This window comes from Denticeps clupeoides, unplaced genomic scaffold (assembly GCF_900700375.1).
Source record: "Denticeps clupeoides unplaced genomic scaffold, fDenClu1.1, whole genome shotgun sequence".
Classification (NCBI taxonomy): Eukaryota; Metazoa; Chordata; class Actinopteri; order Clupeiformes; family Denticipitidae; genus Denticeps; species Denticeps clupeoides.
In genome coordinates, this window is record NW_021629842.1 from 47306 (window position 1) to 65000 (window position 17695).

General features: G+C 42.7%; 17 non-coding genes and 18 pseudogenes across 17 annotated transcripts; all 35 read left to right on the forward strand.

Annotated features, from left to right (window-relative positions):
- The first annotated feature begins 53 nt into the window (after window positions 1-53).
- Window positions 54-171, forward strand: LOC114775799 (5S ribosomal RNA). The gene has a single exon (XR_003745283.1). It is a non-coding gene; the product is annotated as a 5S ribosomal RNA (ribosomal RNA).
- Window positions 172-315: 144 nt separating this feature from the next.
- LOC114775825 (uncharacterized) lies at window positions 316-434 on the forward strand (annotated as a pseudogene).
- Window positions 435-575: 141 nt separating this feature from the next.
- Window positions 576-694, forward strand: LOC114775790 (5S ribosomal RNA). Its single transcript, XR_003745275.1, has one exon. It is a non-coding gene; the product is annotated as a 5S ribosomal RNA (ribosomal RNA).
- Window positions 695-839: 145 nt separating this feature from the next.
- LOC114775793 (5S ribosomal RNA) lies at window positions 840-959 on the forward strand. Its single transcript, XR_003745277.1, has one exon. It is a non-coding gene; the product is annotated as a 5S ribosomal RNA (ribosomal RNA).
- Window positions 960-1105: 146 nt separating this feature from the next.
- On the forward strand, window positions 1106-1224 carry LOC114775776 (5S ribosomal RNA). The gene has a single exon (XR_003745261.1). It is a non-coding gene; the product is annotated as a 5S ribosomal RNA (ribosomal RNA).
- A 143-nt stretch (window positions 1225-1367) lies between these two features.
- On the forward strand, window positions 1368-1486 carry LOC114775778 (5S ribosomal RNA). The gene has a single exon (XR_003745263.1). It is a non-coding gene; the product is annotated as a 5S ribosomal RNA (ribosomal RNA).
- A 144-nt stretch (window positions 1487-1630) lies between these two features.
- LOC114775769 (5S ribosomal RNA) lies at window positions 1631-1749 on the forward strand. Its single transcript, XR_003745255.1, has one exon. It is a non-coding gene; the product is annotated as a 5S ribosomal RNA (ribosomal RNA).
- A 145-nt stretch (window positions 1750-1894) lies between these two features.
- LOC114775770 (5S ribosomal RNA) lies at window positions 1895-2013 on the forward strand. Its single transcript, XR_003745256.1, has one exon. It is a non-coding gene; the product is annotated as a 5S ribosomal RNA (ribosomal RNA).
- A 144-nt stretch (window positions 2014-2157) lies between these two features.
- On the forward strand, window positions 2158-2277 carry LOC114775794 (5S ribosomal RNA). Its single transcript, XR_003745278.1, has one exon. It is a non-coding gene; the product is annotated as a 5S ribosomal RNA (ribosomal RNA).
- A 144-nt stretch (window positions 2278-2421) lies between these two features.
- On the forward strand, window positions 2422-2540 carry LOC114775783 (5S ribosomal RNA). Its single transcript, XR_003745268.1, has one exon. It is a non-coding gene; the product is annotated as a 5S ribosomal RNA (ribosomal RNA).
- A 145-nt stretch (window positions 2541-2685) lies between these two features.
- Window positions 2686-2804, forward strand: LOC114775787 (5S ribosomal RNA). Its single transcript, XR_003745272.1, has one exon. It is a non-coding gene; the product is annotated as a 5S ribosomal RNA (ribosomal RNA).
- Window positions 2805-2947: 143 nt separating this feature from the next.
- On the forward strand, window positions 2948-3067 carry LOC114775841 (uncharacterized; annotated as a pseudogene).
- Window positions 3068-3211: 144 nt separating this feature from the next.
- Window positions 3212-3328, forward strand: LOC114775845 (uncharacterized; annotated as a pseudogene).
- A 144-nt stretch (window positions 3329-3472) lies between these two features.
- On the forward strand, window positions 3473-3591 carry LOC114775822 (uncharacterized; annotated as a pseudogene).
- A 145-nt stretch (window positions 3592-3736) lies between these two features.
- On the forward strand, window positions 3737-3855 carry LOC114775804 (5S ribosomal RNA). The gene has a single exon (XR_003745288.1). It is a non-coding gene; the product is annotated as a 5S ribosomal RNA (ribosomal RNA).
- A 144-nt stretch (window positions 3856-3999) lies between these two features.
- Window positions 4000-4118, forward strand: LOC114775812 (5S ribosomal RNA). The gene has a single exon (XR_003745296.1). It is a non-coding gene; the product is annotated as a 5S ribosomal RNA (ribosomal RNA).
- A 143-nt stretch (window positions 4119-4261) lies between these two features.
- Window positions 4262-4380, forward strand: LOC114775772 (5S ribosomal RNA). Its single transcript, XR_003745258.1, has one exon. It is a non-coding gene; the product is annotated as a 5S ribosomal RNA (ribosomal RNA).
- Window positions 4381-4524: 144 nt separating this feature from the next.
- Window positions 4525-4643, forward strand: LOC114775810 (5S ribosomal RNA). The gene has a single exon (XR_003745294.1). It is a non-coding gene; the product is annotated as a 5S ribosomal RNA (ribosomal RNA).
- A 28-nt stretch (window positions 4644-4671) lies between these two features.
- Window positions 4672-4790, forward strand: LOC114775797 (5S ribosomal RNA). Its single transcript, XR_003745281.1, has one exon. It is a non-coding gene; the product is annotated as a 5S ribosomal RNA (ribosomal RNA).
- Window positions 4791-4907: 117 nt separating this feature from the next.
- LOC114775773 (5S ribosomal RNA) lies at window positions 4908-5026 on the forward strand. The gene has a single exon (XR_003745259.1). It is a non-coding gene; the product is annotated as a 5S ribosomal RNA (ribosomal RNA).
- Window positions 5027-5170: 144 nt separating this feature from the next.
- LOC114775840 (uncharacterized) lies at window positions 5171-5289 on the forward strand (annotated as a pseudogene).
- A 141-nt stretch (window positions 5290-5430) lies between these two features.
- On the forward strand, window positions 5431-5549 carry LOC114775829 (uncharacterized; annotated as a pseudogene).
- A 144-nt stretch (window positions 5550-5693) lies between these two features.
- LOC114775863 (uncharacterized) lies at window positions 5694-5811 on the forward strand (annotated as a pseudogene).
- A 144-nt stretch (window positions 5812-5955) lies between these two features.
- LOC114775851 (uncharacterized) lies at window positions 5956-6074 on the forward strand (annotated as a pseudogene).
- Window positions 6075-6214: 140 nt separating this feature from the next.
- On the forward strand, window positions 6215-6333 carry LOC114775856 (uncharacterized; annotated as a pseudogene).
- A 106-nt stretch (window positions 6334-6439) lies between these two features.
- LOC114775872 (uncharacterized) lies at window positions 6440-6558 on the forward strand (annotated as a pseudogene).
- An 8466-nt stretch (window positions 6559-15024) lies between these two features.
- On the forward strand, window positions 15025-15143 carry LOC114775832 (uncharacterized; annotated as a pseudogene).
- A 399-nt stretch (window positions 15144-15542) lies between these two features.
- On the forward strand, window positions 15543-15661 carry LOC114775868 (uncharacterized; annotated as a pseudogene).
- A 143-nt stretch (window positions 15662-15804) lies between these two features.
- LOC114775848 (uncharacterized) lies at window positions 15805-15923 on the forward strand (annotated as a pseudogene).
- Window positions 15924-16063: 140 nt separating this feature from the next.
- Window positions 16064-16182, forward strand: LOC114775857 (uncharacterized; annotated as a pseudogene).
- A 144-nt stretch (window positions 16183-16326) lies between these two features.
- LOC114775782 (5S ribosomal RNA) lies at window positions 16327-16445 on the forward strand. Its single transcript, XR_003745267.1, has one exon. It is a non-coding gene; the product is annotated as a 5S ribosomal RNA (ribosomal RNA).
- A 106-nt stretch (window positions 16446-16551) lies between these two features.
- Window positions 16552-16670, forward strand: LOC114775873 (uncharacterized; annotated as a pseudogene).
- Window positions 16671-17065: 395 nt separating this feature from the next.
- On the forward strand, window positions 17066-17184 carry LOC114775869 (uncharacterized; annotated as a pseudogene).
- A 143-nt stretch (window positions 17185-17327) lies between these two features.
- LOC114775849 (uncharacterized) lies at window positions 17328-17446 on the forward strand (annotated as a pseudogene).
- A 140-nt stretch (window positions 17447-17586) lies between these two features.
- The window catches only part of LOC114775866 (uncharacterized), a 119-nt pseudogene continuing 10 nt past the window's right edge, over window positions 17587-17695 (forward strand).

A 17695-nucleotide genomic window follows, 5' to 3' on the forward strand; every position in this document is an offset into this window, starting at 1 on the left:
ATATGTTTTCAAGCCTAGGTTGTTTAAAGTCCAAGATTTTTCAAGCAGAGATTGCTTACGGCCATACCAGCCCAAGAACGCCCGGTCTCGTCTGATCTCGGAAGCTAAGAAGGCTTGGGCCTGGTTAGTACTTGGATGGGAGACCTCCTGGAATACCAGGTGCTGTAAGCTTTAACTGTTGAAAAACTTTTTAAAATGAAGTTTTTTTGCATCGCTTTGTTAGTTTTTATCTAAAGTAAGTTAAGAGGTATTTTCACTCTGTGATATGTTTTCAAGCCTAGGTTGTTTAAAGTCCAAGATTTTCAAGCAGAGATTGCTTACGGCCATACCAGCCCAAGAACGCCCGGTCTCGTCTGATCTCGGAAGCTAAGAAGGCTTGGGCCTGCTTAGTACTTGGATGGGAGACCTCCTGGGAATACCAGGTGCTGTAGCTTAACTGTTGAAAAACTTTTTAAAATAAAGTTTTTTTGCATCGCTTTGTTAGTTTTTATCTAAAGTAAGTTAAGAGATATTTTCACTCTGTGATATGTTTTCAAGCCTAGGTTGTTTAAAGTCAAGATTTTCAAGCAGAGATTGCTTACGGCCATACCATCCCAAGAACGCCCGGTCTCGTCTGATCTCGGAAGCTAAGAAGGCTTGGGCCTGGTTAGTACTTGGATGGGAGACCTCCTGGGAATACCAGGTGCTGTAAGCTTTAACTGTTGAAAAACTTTTTAAAATGAAGGTTTTTTTGCATTGCTTTGTTAGTTTTTATCTAAAGTAAGTTAAGAGGTATTTTCACTCTGTGATATGTTTTCAAGCCTAGGTTGTTTAAAGTCCAAGATTTTCAAGCAGAGATTGCTTACGGTCCATACCAGCCCAAGAACGCCCGGTCTCGTCTGATCTCGGAAGCTAAGAAGGCTTGGGCCTGGTTAGTACTTGGATGGGAGACCTCCTGGGAATACCAGGTGCTGTAAGCTTTAACTGTTGAAAAACTTTTTAAAATGAAGTTTTTTTGCAATCGCTTTGTTAGTTTTTATCTAAAGTAAGTTAAGAGGTAATTTCACTCTGTGATATGTTTTCAAGCCTAGGTTGTTTAAAGTCCAAGATTTTTTAAGCAGAGATTGCTTACGGCCATACCAGCCCAAGAACGCCCGGTCTCGTCTGATCTCGGAAGCTAAGAAGACTTGGGCCTGGTTAGTACTTGGATGGGAGACCTCCTGGGAATACCAGGTGCTGTAAGCTTTAACTGTTGAAAAACTTTTAAAATGAAGTTTTTTTGCATCGCTTTGTTAGTTTTTATCTAAAGTAAGTTAAGAGGTATTTTCACTCTGTGATATGTTTTCAAGCCTAGGTTGTTTAAAGTCCAAGATTTTCAAGCAGAGATTGCTTACGGCCATACCAGCCCAAGAACGCCCGGTCTCGTCTGATCTCGGAAGCTAAGAAGGCTTGGGCCTGCTTAGTACTTGGATGGGAGACCTCCTGGGAATACCAGGTGCTGTAAGCTTTAACTGTTGAAAAACTTTTTAAAATAAAGTTTTTTTGCATCGCTTTGTTAGTTTTTATCTAAAGTAAGTTAAGAGATATTTTCACTCTGTGATATGTTTTCAAGCCTAGGTTGTTTAAAGTCCAAGATTTTCAAGCAGAGATTGCTTACGGCCATACCAGCCCAAGAACGCCCGGTCTCGTCTGATCTCGGAAGCTAAGAAGGCTTGGGCCTGGTTAGTACTTGGATGGGAGACCTCCTGGGAATACCAGGTGCTGTAAGCTTTAACTGTTGAAAAACTTTTTAAAATGAAGTTTTTTTGCATCGCTTTGTTAGTTTTTATCTAAAGTAAGTTAAGGAGGTATTTTCACTCTGTGATATGTTTTCAAGCCTAGATTGTTTAAAGTCCAAGATTTTCAAGCAGAGATTGCTTACGGCCATACCAGCCCAAGAACGCCCGGTCTCGTCTGATCTCGGAAGCTAAGAAGGCTTGGGCCTGGTTAGTACTTGGATGGGAGACCTCCTGGGAATACCAGGTGCTGTAAGCTTTAACTGTTCAAAAACTTTTTAAAATGAAGTTTTTTTGCATCGCTTTGTTAGTTTTTATCTAAAGTAAGTTAAGAGGTATTTTCACTCTGTGATATGTTTTCAAGCCTAGGTTGTTTAAAGTCCAAGATTTTCAAGCAGAGATTGCTTACGGCCATACCAGCCCAAGAACGCCCGGTCTCGTCTGATCTCGGAAGCTAAGAAGGACTTGGGCCTGGTTAGTACTTGGATGGGAGACCTCCTGGGAATACCAGGTGCTGTAAGCTTTAACTGTTGAAAAACTTTTTAAAATGAAGTTTTTTTGCATCGCTTTGTTAGTATTTATCTAAAGTAAGTTAAGAGATATTTTCACTCTGTGATATGTTTTCAAGCCGAGGTTGTTTAAAGTCTAAGATTTTCAAGCAGAGATTGCTTACGGTCATACCAGCCCAAGAACGCCCGGTCTCGTCTGATCTCGGAAGCTAAGAAGGCTTGGGCCTGTTTAGTACTTTGATGGGAGACCTCCTGGGAATTCCAGGTGCTGTAAGCTTTAACTGTTGAAAAACTTTTTGAAATGAATTTTTTTTTGCATCGCTTTGTTAGTGTTTATCTAAAGTAAGTTAAGAGGTATTTTCACTCTGTGATATGTTTTCAATCCTAGGTTGTTTAAAGTCCAAGATTTTCAAGCAGAGATTGCTTACGGCCATACCAGCCCAAGAACGCCCGGTCTCGTCTGATCTCGGAAGCTAGGAAGGCTTGGGCCTGGTTAGTACTTGGATGGGAGACCACCTGGGAATACCAGGTGCTGTAAGCTTTAACTGTTGAAAAACTTTTAAAATGAAGTTTTTTTGCATCGCTTTGTTAGTTTTTATCTAAAGTAAGTTAAGAGGTATTTTCACTCTGTGATATGTTTTCAAGCCTAGGTTGTTTAAAGTCCAAGATTTTCAAGCAGAGATTGCTTACGGCCATACCAGCCCAAGAACGCCCGGTCTCGTCTGATCTCGGAAGCTAAGAAGGACTTGGGCCTGGTTAGTACTTGGATGGGAGAACTCCTGGAAATACCAGGTGCTGTAAGCTTTAACTGTTGAAAAACTTTTTAAAATGAATTTTTTTTGCATCGCTTTGTTAGTTTTTATCTAAAGTAAGTTAAGAGGTATTTTCACTCTGTGATATGTTTTCAAGCCTAGGTTGTTTAAAGTCCAAGATTTTCAAGCAGAGATTGCTTACGGCCATACCAGCCCAAGAACGCCCGGTCTCGTCTGATCTCGGAAGCTAAGAAGGCTTGGGCCTGCTTAGTACTTGGATGGGAGACCTCCTGGGAATACCAGGTGCTTAGCTTTAACTGTTGAAAAACTTTTTAAAATGAAGTTTTTTTGCATTGCTTTGTTAGTTTTTATCTAAAGTAAGTTAAGAGATATTTTCACTCTGTGATATGTTTTCAAGCCTAGGTTGTTTAAAGTCCAAGATTTTCAAGCAGAGATTGCTTACGGCCATACCAGCCCAACAACGCCCGGTCTCGTCTTATCTCAGAAGCTAAGAAGGCTTGGGCCTGGTTAGTACTTGGATGGGAGACCTCCTGGGAATACCAGGTGCTGTAAGCTTTAACTGTTCAAAAACTTTTTTAAAATAAAGTTTTTTTCCATCGCTTTGTTAGTTTTTATCTAAAGTAAGTTAAGAGGTATTTTCACTCTGTGATATGTCTTCAAGCCTAGGTTGTTTAAAGTCCAAGATTTTCAAGCAGAGATTGCTTACGGCCATACCAGCCCAAGAACGCCCGGTCTCGTCTGATCTCGGAAGCTAAGAAGGCTTTGGCCTGGTTCGTACTTGGATGGGAGACCTCCTGGGAATACCAGGTGCTGTAAGCTTTAACTGTTCAAAAACTTTTTAAAATGAAGTTTTTTTGCATCGCTTTGTTAGTTTTTATCTAAAGTAAGTTAAGAGGTATTTTCACTCTGTGATATGTTTTTAAGCCTAGGTTGTTTAAAGTCCAAGATTTTCAAGCAGAGATTGCTTACGGCCATACCAGCCCAAGAACGCCCGGTCTCGTCTGATCTCGGAAGCTAAGAAGAATTGGGCCTGGTTAGTACTTGGATGGGAGACCTCCTGGGAATACCAGGTGCTGTAAGCTTTAACTGTTGAAAAACTTTTTAAAATGAAGTTTTTTGCATCGCTTTGTTAGTATTTATCTAAAGTAAGTTAAGAGATATTTTCACTCTGTGATATGTTTTCAAGCCGAGGTTGTTTAAAGTCTAAGATTTTCAAGCAGAGATTGCTTACGGCCATACCAGCCCAAGAACGCCCGGTCTCGTCTGATCTCGGAAGCTAAGAAGGCTTGGGCCTGTTTAGTACTTGGATGGGAGACCTCCTGGGAATTCCAGGTGCTGTAAGCTTTAACTGTTGAAAAACGTTTTGAAATGAATTTTTTTTGCATCGCTTTGTTAGTTTTTATCTAAAGTAAGTTAAGAGGTATTTTCACTCTGTGATATGTTTTCAATCCTAGGTTGTTTAAAGTCCAAGATTTTCAAGCAGAGATTGCTTACGGCCATACCAGCCCAAGAACGCCCGGTCTCGTCTGATCTCGGAAGCTAACAAGGCTTGGGCCTGGTTAGTACTTGGATGGGAGACCTCCTGGGAATACCAGGTGCTCTAAGCTTTAACTGTTGAAAAACTAACCAGAGATTGCTTATGGCCATACCAGCCCAAGAACGCCCGGTCTCGTCTGATCTCGGAAGCTAAGAAGGCTTGGGCCTGGTTAGTACTTGGATGGGAGAACTCCTGGGAATACCAGGTGCTGTAAGCTTTAACTGTTCAAATCGCTTTGTTAGTATTTATCTAAAGTAAGTTAAGAGATATTTTCACTCTGTGATATGTTTTCAAGCCGAGGTTGTTTAAAGTCTAAGATTTTCAAGCAGAGATTGCTTACGGCCATACCAGCCCAAGAACGCCCGGTCTCGTCTGATCTCGGAAGCTAAGAAGGCTTGGGCCTGTTTAGTACTTGGATGGGAGACCTCCTGGGAATTCCAGGTGCTGTAAGCTTTAACTGTTGAAAAACGTTTTGAAATGAATTTTTTTTGCATCGCTTTGTTAGTTTTTATCTAAAGTAAGTTAAGAGGTATTTTCACTCTGTGATATGTTTTCAATCCTAGGTTGTTTAAAGTCCAAGATTTTCAAGCAGAGATTGCTTATGGCCATACCAGCCCAAGAACGCCTGGTCTCGTCTGATCTCGGAAGCTAAGAAAGCTTGGGCCTGGTTAGTACTTGGATGGGAGACCTCCTGGGAATACCAGGTGCTGTATTTAACTGTTGAAAAACTTTTTAAAATGAAGTTTTTTTGCATAGCTTTGTTAGTTTTTTTTTAAAGTAAGTTAAGAGGCATTTTCACTCTGTGATATGTTTTTAAGCCTATGTTGTTTAAAGTCCAAGATTTTCAAGCAGAGATTGCTTACGGCCATACCAGCCGAAGAACGCCCGGTCTTGTCTGATCTCAGAAGCTAAGAAGGCTTGGGCCTGGTTAGTACTTGGATGGGAGACTGCCTGGGAATACCAGGTGCTGTAAGCTTTAACTGTTGAAAAACGTTTTTAAAAATAAAGTTTTTTTGCATCGCTTTGTTAGTTTTTTTCTAAAGTAAGTTAAGAGGTATTTTCACTCTGATATGTTTTCAAGCCTATGTTGTTTAAAGTCCAAGATTTTCAAGCAGAGATTGCTTACGGCCATACCAGCCGAAGATCGCCGGTCTCGTCTGATCTCGGAAGCTATGATGGCTTGGGCGTGGTTAGTACTTGCATGGGAGACTGCCTGGGAATACCAGGTGCTGTAAGCTTTAACTGGTAAAAAACTTTTTAAAATAAAGGTTTTTTGAATCGCTTTGTTAGTTTTTTTCTAAAGTAAGTTAAGAGATATTTTCTCTCTGTAATAAGTTTTCAAGCGTATGTTGTTTAAAGTCCAAGATTTTCAAGAAGAGATTGCTTACGGCCATACCAGCCAAAGAATGCCCGGTCTTGTCTGATCTCGGAAGCTAAGAAGGCTTCGGCCTGGTTAGTACTTGGATGGGAGACTGCCTGGGAATACCAGGTGCTATAAGCTTTAACTGTTGAAAAACTTTTTAAAATAAAGGTTTTTTGCATCGTTTAGTATTTGTCTAAATTAAGTTAAGAGGTATTTTCACTCTGTGATATGTTTTCAAGCCTATGTTGTTTAAAGTCCAAGATTTTCAACCAGAGATTGCTTACGGCCATACCAGCCGAAGAACGCCAGTTCTTGTCTGATCTCGGAAGCTAAGAAGGCTTGGGCCTTGTTAGTACTTGGATGGGAGACTGCCTGGGAGTACCAGGTGCTGTAAGCTTTAATCGCTTTGTTAGTTTTTTTCTAAAGTAAGTTATGAGATATTTTCAGTCTGATATGTTTTCAAGCCTATGTTGTTTAAAGTCCAAGATTTTCAAGCAGAGATTACTTACGGCCATACCAGCCGAAGAACGCCCGGTCTCGTCTGATCTCGTATGCGAAGAATGCTTCGGCCTGGTTAGTACTTGGATGGGAGACTACCTGGGAATACCAGGTGCTATAAGCTTTAACTGTTGAAAAACGTTTTAAAATGTAGTTTTTTTGCATTGCTTAGTATTTTTCTAAAGTAAGTTAAGAGGCATTTTCACTCTGTGATATGTTTTTAAGCCTATGTTGTTTAAAGTCCAAGATTTTCAAGCAGAGATTGCTTATGTAACCCGTCTTCCCTGGACCTGTCCCTTCCAGGTACTCTGCGTTGTGATCGTATAGTAGACAGGACACAAAACGGTTGCAACTGACGTTTTTACTGTAACAAATAAAACATGGGCTGTGGATGCAGAGCGTCTCACACAGGGCTCCCCTCTTAATAGGTAAGAAAGAATCTCACCAGAATCACACAATTGATTCCCCATACAAAAAAAATATACAAAGTGAATATCAATTAAACATCCAATAAAAAAACAAATCACTACTCACAAAATTATTCTAGAAATAATTACATAAGAACAGTATGAACATTTACAGTACAACAAATATAACTCATTAATATAATACAAACCAAACTTCTCCATACCTGTAACAAATAAAACATGGGCTGTGGATGCAGAGCGTCTCACACAGGGCTCCCCTAAAGAAATAAAACACGCTCGGTGAACGAGGTGCAGCACATGTTCCAAGCGCTAACAATTAGCGCATATGCTAGCGCCGAAATAAAACTATGTCTGACTCTATTAAACACTCCCGCTCCATTACTACCGCTCTAACCTACTTCTAAATGGGAAATATATAGCATAATGAAAATGAATTTTGATCCCAAAACCAATTTATTCGCTTTTCCCAAATACAGCGTGCCACGACAAACCTACCTCTTAATAGGTAAGAAAGAATCTGACCGGACCACGCATGCGCACGCAGGTAACCACGTAGTCAGCCCAATAATGCGCGTGCGCTCGCACACACACCCAGAACCAAAAGGCAGGAGATATAGAAAAAAACATATAGAACCAAACAAAATGCACATAACAGGAAAAAAAACACAAAATCCCAGAGGTTGCATGTTTTGGTGAATCGCAAATTACATACCCTGTTACAATCACCCCGCCTAGAAATTCACCAAAACCATGTACACTCTCATAACCCACTAAACCATTCAAACAGTCTGATATGTTTATACATTCCCTCTAGACCAGGTCATCCAAAAAAAATCACTTCTTTGTTCAATTAGAAAACTATCCATTAGGCGGATTTGAAGAATAGGGACGGTTGATCAGGCCTCCCACCCTTCAAGAACTTAAAGGTGCAGTCTACACCTCCATAACATCTGGTCTCCCTAAATACAGACTGATAAAGTGCAAACCGGTTATATTCCACCATCACACAAAACAACCGAAAAACCTCTCTAGGTCACAAATTAGGAATTGTTTAATGGTAAAAGTCCCCACCCAACAGGTTTTTGAACCATTACTTCTATAAGCCTGTTGACTTTTTTAACCATCCTCCCTGCTCTTGTAACTACTCTGTCCCGGACCATAACTTGGTCTGATCTAGGTGGTCCCATGTGGTGATGGCCAGAGGTCTGTAATGGATCAGGGTCACTATTTGGAACTATGTTTGTCTGTTTATTATTGGCGTCAACCGAAAGACTATCTGGAGAAGGATCCGTAACAGGCTCCGTCTCTTCATAGTTGGAATGAGTGTTGAATGGACTAGCAGCCGGCACAACATCCTGTCCAGCCATGGCTTGTGAAACAGGCACTTCTGCTGCACAGTCTTCACCATCTTCAGAGTTGGTGTCAGACAGCACCCATGACAATGTCCGTGCTTGAGAAGATTCCTTGTCCAAACTACTAAACTCACTTAATTCCTCAGCCTCTCTGAGATCATATTCACTGAATGAATCTTCCTGTGATTGACTTTGCAGTGTGTTGCTCACTGGGAGGAAAGTTATGTCCAAAAGAAGGTTTCTGTGCACAACCTTGCATTGCCCCTGTGGCATTCCTGATCTTATAGATGTGTGTCTTGGGTTTTTTCTTGACAACCGTGTACACTACAGGTTCCCACTTGTCAGCCAGTTTCTTCTTGCCCCTCTCTCCTTTGTTGGCCAGTAGAACTCGATCTCCAACTTGAAGAGAGGTTCCTTTGACCTTCTTATTGTACTGACGAGCCTGGCGTTCCTGTTCCTTGATTGTGTGTTGCTGAGCGATTCTGGCAGCCTCAGACAGATATGTCAGAAGGGTCCTGGAATAACTGCTGAAATCTCCCACAACAGGATCTTGCACAATAGTCTTAAATACAATGTCCACTGGGAGCCTCGGGACACGGCCGAACATCAGGTAAAATGGCGCAAATCCTGTAGTCTCATGAACTGTGGCATTGTAAGCAAAGGTCAGTGTCTGAAGTTGTTGTGGCCACTCCTGTTTGGCTCTCAGAGGAAGAGTTCGCAACATATTCCCGAGTGTGCGATTAAATCTCTCAGTACCCCCGTTGCCCATGGGGTGATAAGGCGTAGTATGGGACTTGGCAACACCAGACAGCTGAAGCAGCTCAGACACCAGTTCACTCTCGAAACTTGGTCCCTGGTCAGAATGAATGCGCTCAGGGAATCCGTATACACAAAATATGCCATCCCACAGCTTTCTGGCCACCTGCTTGGCAGTCTGGTTCCTACACTGAAAGGCAAATGCCATCTTTGTGAAGTGGTCAGTTGCAACGAGCACATCTACAGAATTTTTGTTCTTGTCTTCCGCTGACCAAAAGTCAATGCATAAGAGTTCCATAGGGGCGGAGGTCTTTATGCTCTCTAACGGAGCTCGTGCGGCTGGCTCTGGTGTTTTAGCAAGCACACACCTCTTACAGCAACGCACATATTCCTTCACATCCCTCTCCATGTTGAGCCAGAAAAACCTATGTCTTGCCAGGTGCAGAGTTCTAGCTTGACCTTGATGTCCTGCTAAATCATGAACGCCTTCCAGCGCTTTACTCTGCAGACTCTTGGGCAGAACTAACTGGGACCTCCTGGCTTTGCTTACAGGGTCTCGCGTCTCCCGGTACAAGATACCATCTCGCACTCTAAGCTTATCCCAGTGTTTCAACATGGTCAGCGTCCTCGCGTCCATACCATATCTCTCTCGTCTCGTGGGGCATCTCATCCGAATTATAAATGGAAGGATGGTGGAGATAGCTGGATCTTGAAGTTGATGATCCTCCAGATCCCGCAAGGTCAGTGACGGCAAGACATCCTTACCAGCTTGCTGAATCTGTTGAACGTGTTGGATCAAGTGAGTGGCTCTATTCACTGCATTACTCTCCCAGTCACAGTGATTGGCCAAAGCTGCTTGAACCTCGGATGTACTGTAAGAGCTCCCCGACCCCACAGCAAGATCTGACTGCTGAATCGCCTGAATTTGCTGTTGGATGCCATATCTGAAAGTATCTTGTACCTCTTTAGTCACAGCACCTTCAGCTTCATGGACAAGACTGTCATAGGGCTCCCGAATAATGCGGGTACTGATGGAAAGTGAGAAAGGATCACGGCTGAGAGCATCTGCCACTATGTTCTTAGGGCCTGGTATGTATTTCAAATCAAAGGTATATGATGACAGTTTTGAAACCCACCTCTGCTCATAAGCATCTAGCTTAGGTTTAGTCAGTATATGGGTAAGCGGGTTGTTATCGGTCCATACAGTAAAATCATGCCCCTTCAACCAATGACTGAATTTCTCTGTGATACTCCATTTCAGAGCCATAAATTCGAGACGATAGGCAGGATATTTCTGCTGAGATTTGCTGAGGGCTTTGCTGGCGAAGGCAATGGGACGTGCCTTACTCTCCCCAACAGGCAACTGTGATAAAACAGCCCCTAATCCATCTAATGATGCATCAACAGAAAGGATGAAGGGCCTTGAAAAATCAGGATGAGCCAGTACTGCGCAATGAAGAAGCTCTCTCTTGAGTCGGTTGAAGGCTTCCTCACACGCTGGGCTCCAATCTGCTGCTGTCAACTTCTTAAACATGCCAGGACCTCTTCCAGTCTTCCCCATTCGTGCTGATTTCCTCAGGCCTGCTGTTAATGCAAACAATGGTTTTGCAATGGCTGAGCATCCTGGAATGAAACTCTGGTAGAAAAAGACCATGCCCAAAAAAGACTTCAGCCTCTTCACAGAAGGTGTGCAGCCATCATCCTCCATTATAGCCTCCCTTGGTAAATTAGATATTACATCCACCTTGGCTGGATCCACTGCCACTCCTGTCTGATCGATGACATGGCCGAGAAATTTTACTGACCTCTGTAGCAGATGACATTTTTTTGGACTTAGTTTCAGGTTGTTCTCTCTCAGTCTTTGAAAGACCACTCGGAGTCTGCTCAGCGCTCCTTCTTCAGTGGGAGCAAAAACGAGAAGGTCATCCAAATAACAAAGTAGACTAGAGAAATTGAGATCCCCAAAAATGTTCAACATCATGCGCATGAACGAGGCTGGGCTGTTACAGAGTCCTTGTGGCATCCTGTTGTATTCATACAACCCGACAGGCGTTGTGAATGCGGTGTACTTTTTATCCTCCTCGCACATGGGGATGTTGTAAAACCCAGAGGTTAAGTCCATTGTGCTAAAGAAGGCATTACCCCCTAATGCTGCGAGACAGTCTGCCTGGTGAGGGAGTGGATGAGCATCCTTCAAAGTTCGCGCATTCAGCCACCTAAAGTCTGTACAGATCCTTAGGCCACCATCCTTCTTCCAAACCAGAACGAGGGGAGAAGCATATTCGCTGGTGGATTTACGAATTATTCCTCTCTCCTCCATATCTGTGAGCACTAGGCGGAGCTGCTGATAGTGAGCAGGAGGCACCCTTCTGTATGGCATGCGGAATGGACGCTCATCAGTCAGACAGATGCGATGTTCAACAGCGTTTGCTCTACCACAATCAAGCGGTTGCCTGGAGAAGATGTCCTCATATTCTTCAATAAGCTCCATAAGTTTCTCCATTGACTGACTGCTGATTTGACTTGAATTGATGTCGAGGTCTCCCAGTCCAAGATTTGTCAACCTCTCTTTATAGTCTTCCTTGGTGGTAAGTGGCACATGTTCTTGCCCCGTTCCCCCCGTTTCACAGACGTTTTGTTTGATGTCAAAGTCCTCCACTGCAACACAAGGGGAAACATCAGCCACCTTGGAATTCCTCTTTAAAGTGACTACCTTTGTTGAAAGATTGGTTATCTTCATCGGCACCCACCGATCCCCCCACATAGGTACAATGGTCCGACCAACCAGAATGTCTCTTGGTCTGGAACGGGAAGCACTAGGCTCTATCATGATTGTGCTACCTGGGGACACCGGTACATTGTTGGGTAACTTGCCCCACACTAAGTATTCCCTCTGAGGGAGTAGTGTGACGGCACGGGGCAGCTTTACTGTGCCAATCTTGTCAGGAACTTCATTGCCCCTCCATCTAGTGGTGCATGACATCATGTCTATGAAATGTTCACAGTCACGGGGTGAATGTTCATTCCCCGCACACACAATCTTCCAATAATCTGGATTACTTTTCATGACATGCATGAGACGTTTGATTACATTCGATCCAATGATGAGCTCATAATTTTGGCCTGACACCACTAAAACAGGGACGATACACTTAATTCCATAAACAGTTAATGTCAGATCATAAATGCATTTGGGATGAGTCTGCTTTCCTCCACAACCAACAACCATGATTCTTTCTGCAGATTGGGGTTCCCCTTCCAGAGCTCCAGCTTCTCTAAGGAGACTCTCAGCTACCTCACTCATGGTACAAGCCATAGATCCAGTGTCCAACATGCCCTTCAGTTCCACCTTGTCATTCACTGTCACCTTTGTGTAGAACAATTCACTGAAAGCTGGCACTTTTCCTGACCCCTGAATCACAACTTCGTATCCTTCTGGCTTGACAGAACAGGTGTTAACGTAAAGAAGTTCGAGATCTGAATCATCCATTTTGAGGGTTCTTTGTTCGCTCCCCACACTGCCCCTCCCCGAGTGTGGGTCTACTAGTTTTCCGAAGCATGGCCCACCTTGTCTGATCGTCGTTTGTTGCAGTCTTTCTTCCAATGACCTGGAGTGAAACACCAGAGGCACAGATTCTCTCTCTTACAGTGCATGAGTGTGGAATGTCTGCTATCACCACAAACTTGACAGTTCTTCTTGTGGTAACGTTCTGAAGTTACCCCCTGGAATGGTGTCTGCACCGGGGTTGCCACTTGTACATTCTGATGTGACATCATGCGGTCCATTAGACTGATCAATGAATGTAGCCCATTTATTTCACAACCCGAATTGCCAGTTAGAGTAGGTTGGCTGTAATGTGACTGACTAGCAGCAAGGGGCGCTAATGGCTGAATGAGCTGTCCTGCAGGTGGTGAGCTAAATGACATGGCGGGACCTTTTTGTGGTGGAGTAAATGGTACTACTGCAGGTGAGAGCTGTGAGATATGGCTAGAAACTGCTGCTGGGGATGATGCTCCTATTGTGACCTGATTGGCAGCACAGACTTGCTCTGATTGGAGTGTCTCGGATCCACGAAGCATAGCTGTCTGGTTGTGACTGACCGTCTGCTTTCGTGCAACTGGAGGAACCGTCTGGGCCAGTGCCCTGAATTCACGTTGGTAGCTGTCAATGCGTTCCTGGACCTCAGTTGTTGTCCATTCCTCCGCTGCCTTAACACCCAGTCTGTTCGAGAGTACAGGGTCAGGACAGAACTTGATAAACATCAATGACACTTCACGCCCTGGATCTTCTATTGCCCGTCCCTGTCTCCGCAGACATTCATCAGCAACATCAATTGCATTATTTAACCTTAGCCAGTATTCAATCACTCCCTCATGAGGTAGGGGTTTGGTGTTGTAAAAGTCTGCCATGGGCATGCAAGAGTAGATTAAGTCACTAAAGTGCTGTTTCAGGATGTCAAAGATCAATGTTGGAGTCTGAATGGCATCAAGCGATGGATTGTGACGCAATGTGACCTTCACCACATCCTTAGCCCGCCCCATTAGCCTGCTTAATATCTCTTGTGACTGCAAAGATGTAGGCGTGCCACGTTTCCTGAGATACACCTCTACCATTTCCACCCACTCACGGATAGTGCACTTATCGCTGCTGTCACCTTTGAAAACTGGAGGTTCTTTAACATCTGATTGCACAACAAATTTGACTCCAGATAAATTCAGTTCAGTGGGTTGCGGTTCTACCTTAGGCATCCCCATGAACTTTCTATGCCCACTTTCACCCTGTAGTTGTGCTGCAATAGACTGGCCAATCTGGTTAGCTAATTCAGATATCAGGGTACTTAATTCTACAGGGGGTGTTGTCGGTGGAATTTGTAAGCCTCCAGGAGGACCTCGGACACGAGTGGAGCAGAACCTGGGAGAATCAAACCCATCCCTCTGAGGGGCCTGAACTGCATCCCTAAAAATCCACCCTCTCCCGAAACCCACATTGGAGAAAAATTCCCCATAATCAACACCAGCTCCCTCAGAACTCATTGTTGGCTCCATATCAATAATCGTCCAAATACAGTTGATACCCCACAGTACTGTTATGACCGACTTGAAATGATGATGGAATGAGCCTCCCGCGGTGATCGATGTGACGTCGATGCTTGATGAATCCGGGTCACGGCACCAATGTAACCCGTCTTCCCTGGACCTGTCCCTTCCAGGTACTCTGCGTTGTGATCGTATAGTAGACAGGACACAAAACGGTTGCAACTGACGTTTTTACCGTAACAAATAAAACATGGGCTGTGGATGCAGAGCGTCTCACACAGGGCTCCCCTCTTAATAGGTAAGAAAAATCTCACCAGAATCACACAATTGATTCCCCATACAAAAAAAATATACAAAGTGAATATCAATTAAACATCCAATAAAAAAACAAATCACTACTCACAAAATTATTCTAGAAATAATTACATAAGAACAGTATGAACATTTACAGTACAACAAATATAACTCATTAATATAATACAAACCAAACTTCTCCATACCTGTAACAAATAAAACATGGGCTGTGGATGCAGAGCGTCTCACACAGGGCTCCCCTAAAGAAATAAAACGCGCTCGGTGAACGAGGTGCAGCACATGTTCCAAGCGCTAACAATTAGCGCATATGCTAGCGCCGAAATAAAACTATGTCTTACTCTATTAAACACTCCCGCTCCATTACTACCGCTCTAACCTACTTCTAAATGGGAAATATATAGCATAATGAAAATGAATTTTGATCCCAAAACCAATTTATTCGCTTTTCCCAAATACAGCATGCCACGGCAAACCTACCTCTTAATAGGTAAGAAAGAATCTGACCGGACCACGCATGCGCACGCAGGTAACCGCGTAGTCAGCCCAATAATGCGCGTGCACTCGCACACACACCCAGAACCAAAAGGCAGGAGATATAGAAAAAAACATATAGAACCAAACAAAATGCACATAACAGGAAAAAAAACACAAAATCCCAGAGGTTGCATGTTTTGGTGAATCGCAAATTACATACCCTGTTACACTTACGGCCATACCAGCCGAAGAACGCCCGGTCTCGTCTGATCTCAGAAGCTAAAAAGGCTTGGGCCTGGTTAGTACTTGGATGGGAGACTGCCTGGGAATACCAGGTGCTGTAAGCTTTAACTGTTGAAAAACGTTTTTAAAAAAAAAATTTTTTTGCATCGCTTTGTTAGTTTTTTTCTAAAGTAAGTTTAGAGGTATTTTCACTCTGATATGTTTTCAAGCCTATGTTGTTTAAAGTCCAAGATTTTCAAGCAGAGATTGCTTACGGCCATACCAGCCGAAGATCTCGTCTGATCTCGGAAGCTATGATGGCTTGGGCGTGGTTAGTACTTGCATGGGAGACTGCCTGGGAATACCAGGTGCTGTAAGCTTTAACTGGTAAAAATCTTTTTAAAATAAAGTTTTTTTGAATCACTTTGTGAGTTTTTTTCTAAAGTAAGTTAAGAGATATTTTCTCTCTGTAATACGTTTTCAAGCGTATGTTGTTTAAAGTCCAAGATTTTCAAAAAGAGATTGCTTACGGCCATATCAGTTGAAGAATGCCCGGTCTTGTCTGATCTCGTAAGCTAAGAAGGCTTGGGCCTGGTTAGTACTTGGATGAGAGACTTCCTGGGAATACCAGGTGCTGTAAGCTTTAACTGTTGAAAAACTTTTAAAAAGAAGTTTTTTTGCATCGCTTTGTTAGTTTTTTTCTAAAGTAAGTTAAGAGGTATTTTCTCTCTGTGATAAGTTTTCAAGCCTATGTTGTTTAAAGTCCAAGATTTTCAAGCAGAGATTGCTTACGTCCATACCAGCCAAAGAACGCCCGGTCTCGTCTGATCTCGGAAGCTAAGAAGGCTTCGGCCTGGTTAGTACTTGGATGGGAGACTGCCTGGGAATACCAGGTGCTATAAGCTTTAACTGTTGAAAAACTTTTTAAAATAAAGTTTTTTTGCATCGTTTAGTATTTGTCTAAATTAAGTTAAGAGGTATTTTCACTCTGTGATATGTTTTCAAGCCTATGTTGTTTAAAGTCCAAGATTTTCAACCAGAGATTGCTTACGGCCATACCAGCCGAAGAACGCCAGTTCTTGTCTGATCTCGGAAGCTAAGAAGGCTTGGGCCTTGTTAGTACTTGGATGGGAGACTGCCTGGGAGTACCAGGTGCTGTAAGCTTTAACTGTTGAAAAACTTTTTAAAATGAAGATTTTTTTTATCGCTTTGTTATTTTATTTCTAAAGTAACTTAAGAGGTATTTTCCCTCTGTGATATGTTTTCAAGCCTATGTTGTTTAAAGTCCAAGATTTTCAAGCAGAGATTGCTTACGGCCATACCAGCCGAAGAACGCCCGGTCTCGTCTGATCTCGGAAGCTAAGAAGGCTTGGGCCTGGTTAGTACTTGGATGGGAGACTGCCTGGGAATACCAGGTGCTGTAAGCTTTAATCGCTTTGTTAGTTTTTTTCTAAAGTAAGTTATGAGGTATTTTCAGTCTGATATGTTTTCAAGCCTATGTTGTTTAAAGTCCAAGATTTTCAAGCAGAGAATACTTACGGCCATACCAGCCGAAGAACGCCTGGTCTCGTCTGATCTCGTATGCGAAGAATGCTTCGGCCTGGTTAGTACTTGGATGGGAGACTACCTGGGAATACCAGGTGCTATAAGCTTTAACTGTTGAAAAACGTTTTAAAATGTAATTTTTTTGCATTGCTTAGTATTTTTCTAAAGTAAGTTAAGAGGCATTTTCACTCTGTGATATGTTTTTAAGCCTATGTTGTTTAAAGTCCAAGATTTTCAAGCAGAGATTGCTTACGGCCATACCAGCCGAAGATCTCGTCTGATCTCGGAAGCTATGATGGCTTGGGCGTGGTTAGTACTTGCATGGGAGACTGCCTGGGAATACCAGGTGCTGTAAGCTTTAACTGGTAAAAAACTTTTTAAAATAAAGTTTTTTTGAATCGCTTTGTGAGTTTTTTTCTAAAGTAAGTTAAGAGATATTTTCTCTCTGTAATACGTTTTCAAGCGTATGTTGTTTAAAGTCCAAGATTTTCAAGCAGAGATTGCTTTCGGCCATATCAGTTGAAGAATGCCCGGTCTTGTCTGATCTCGTAAGCTAAGAAGGCTTGGGCCTGGTTAGTACTTGGATGAGAGACTTCCTGGGAATACCAGGTGCTGTAAGCTTTAACTGTTGAAAAACTTTTAAAAAGAAGTTTTTTTGCATGGCTTTGTTAGTTTTTTTCTAAAGTAAGTTAAGAGGTATTTTCTCTCTGTGATAAGTTTTCAAGCCTATGTTGTTTAAAGTCCAAGATTTTCAAGCAGAGATTGCTTACGTCCATACCAGCCAAAGAACGCCCGGTCTCGTCTGATCTCGGAAGCTAAGAAGGCTTCGGCCTGGTTAGTACTTGGATGGGAGACTGCCTGGGAATACCAGGTGCTATAAGCTTTAACTGTTGAAAAACTTTTTAAAATAAAGTTTTTTTGCATCGTTTAGTATTTGTCTAAATTAAGTTAAGAGGTATTTTCACTCTGTGATATGTTTTCAAGCCTATGTTGTTTAAAGTCCAAGATTTTCAACCAGAGATTGCTTACGGCCATACCAGCCGAAGAACGCCAGTTCTTGTCTGATCTCGGAAGCTAAGAAAGCTTGGGCCTTGTTAGTACTTGGATGGGAGACTGCCTGGGAGTACCAGGT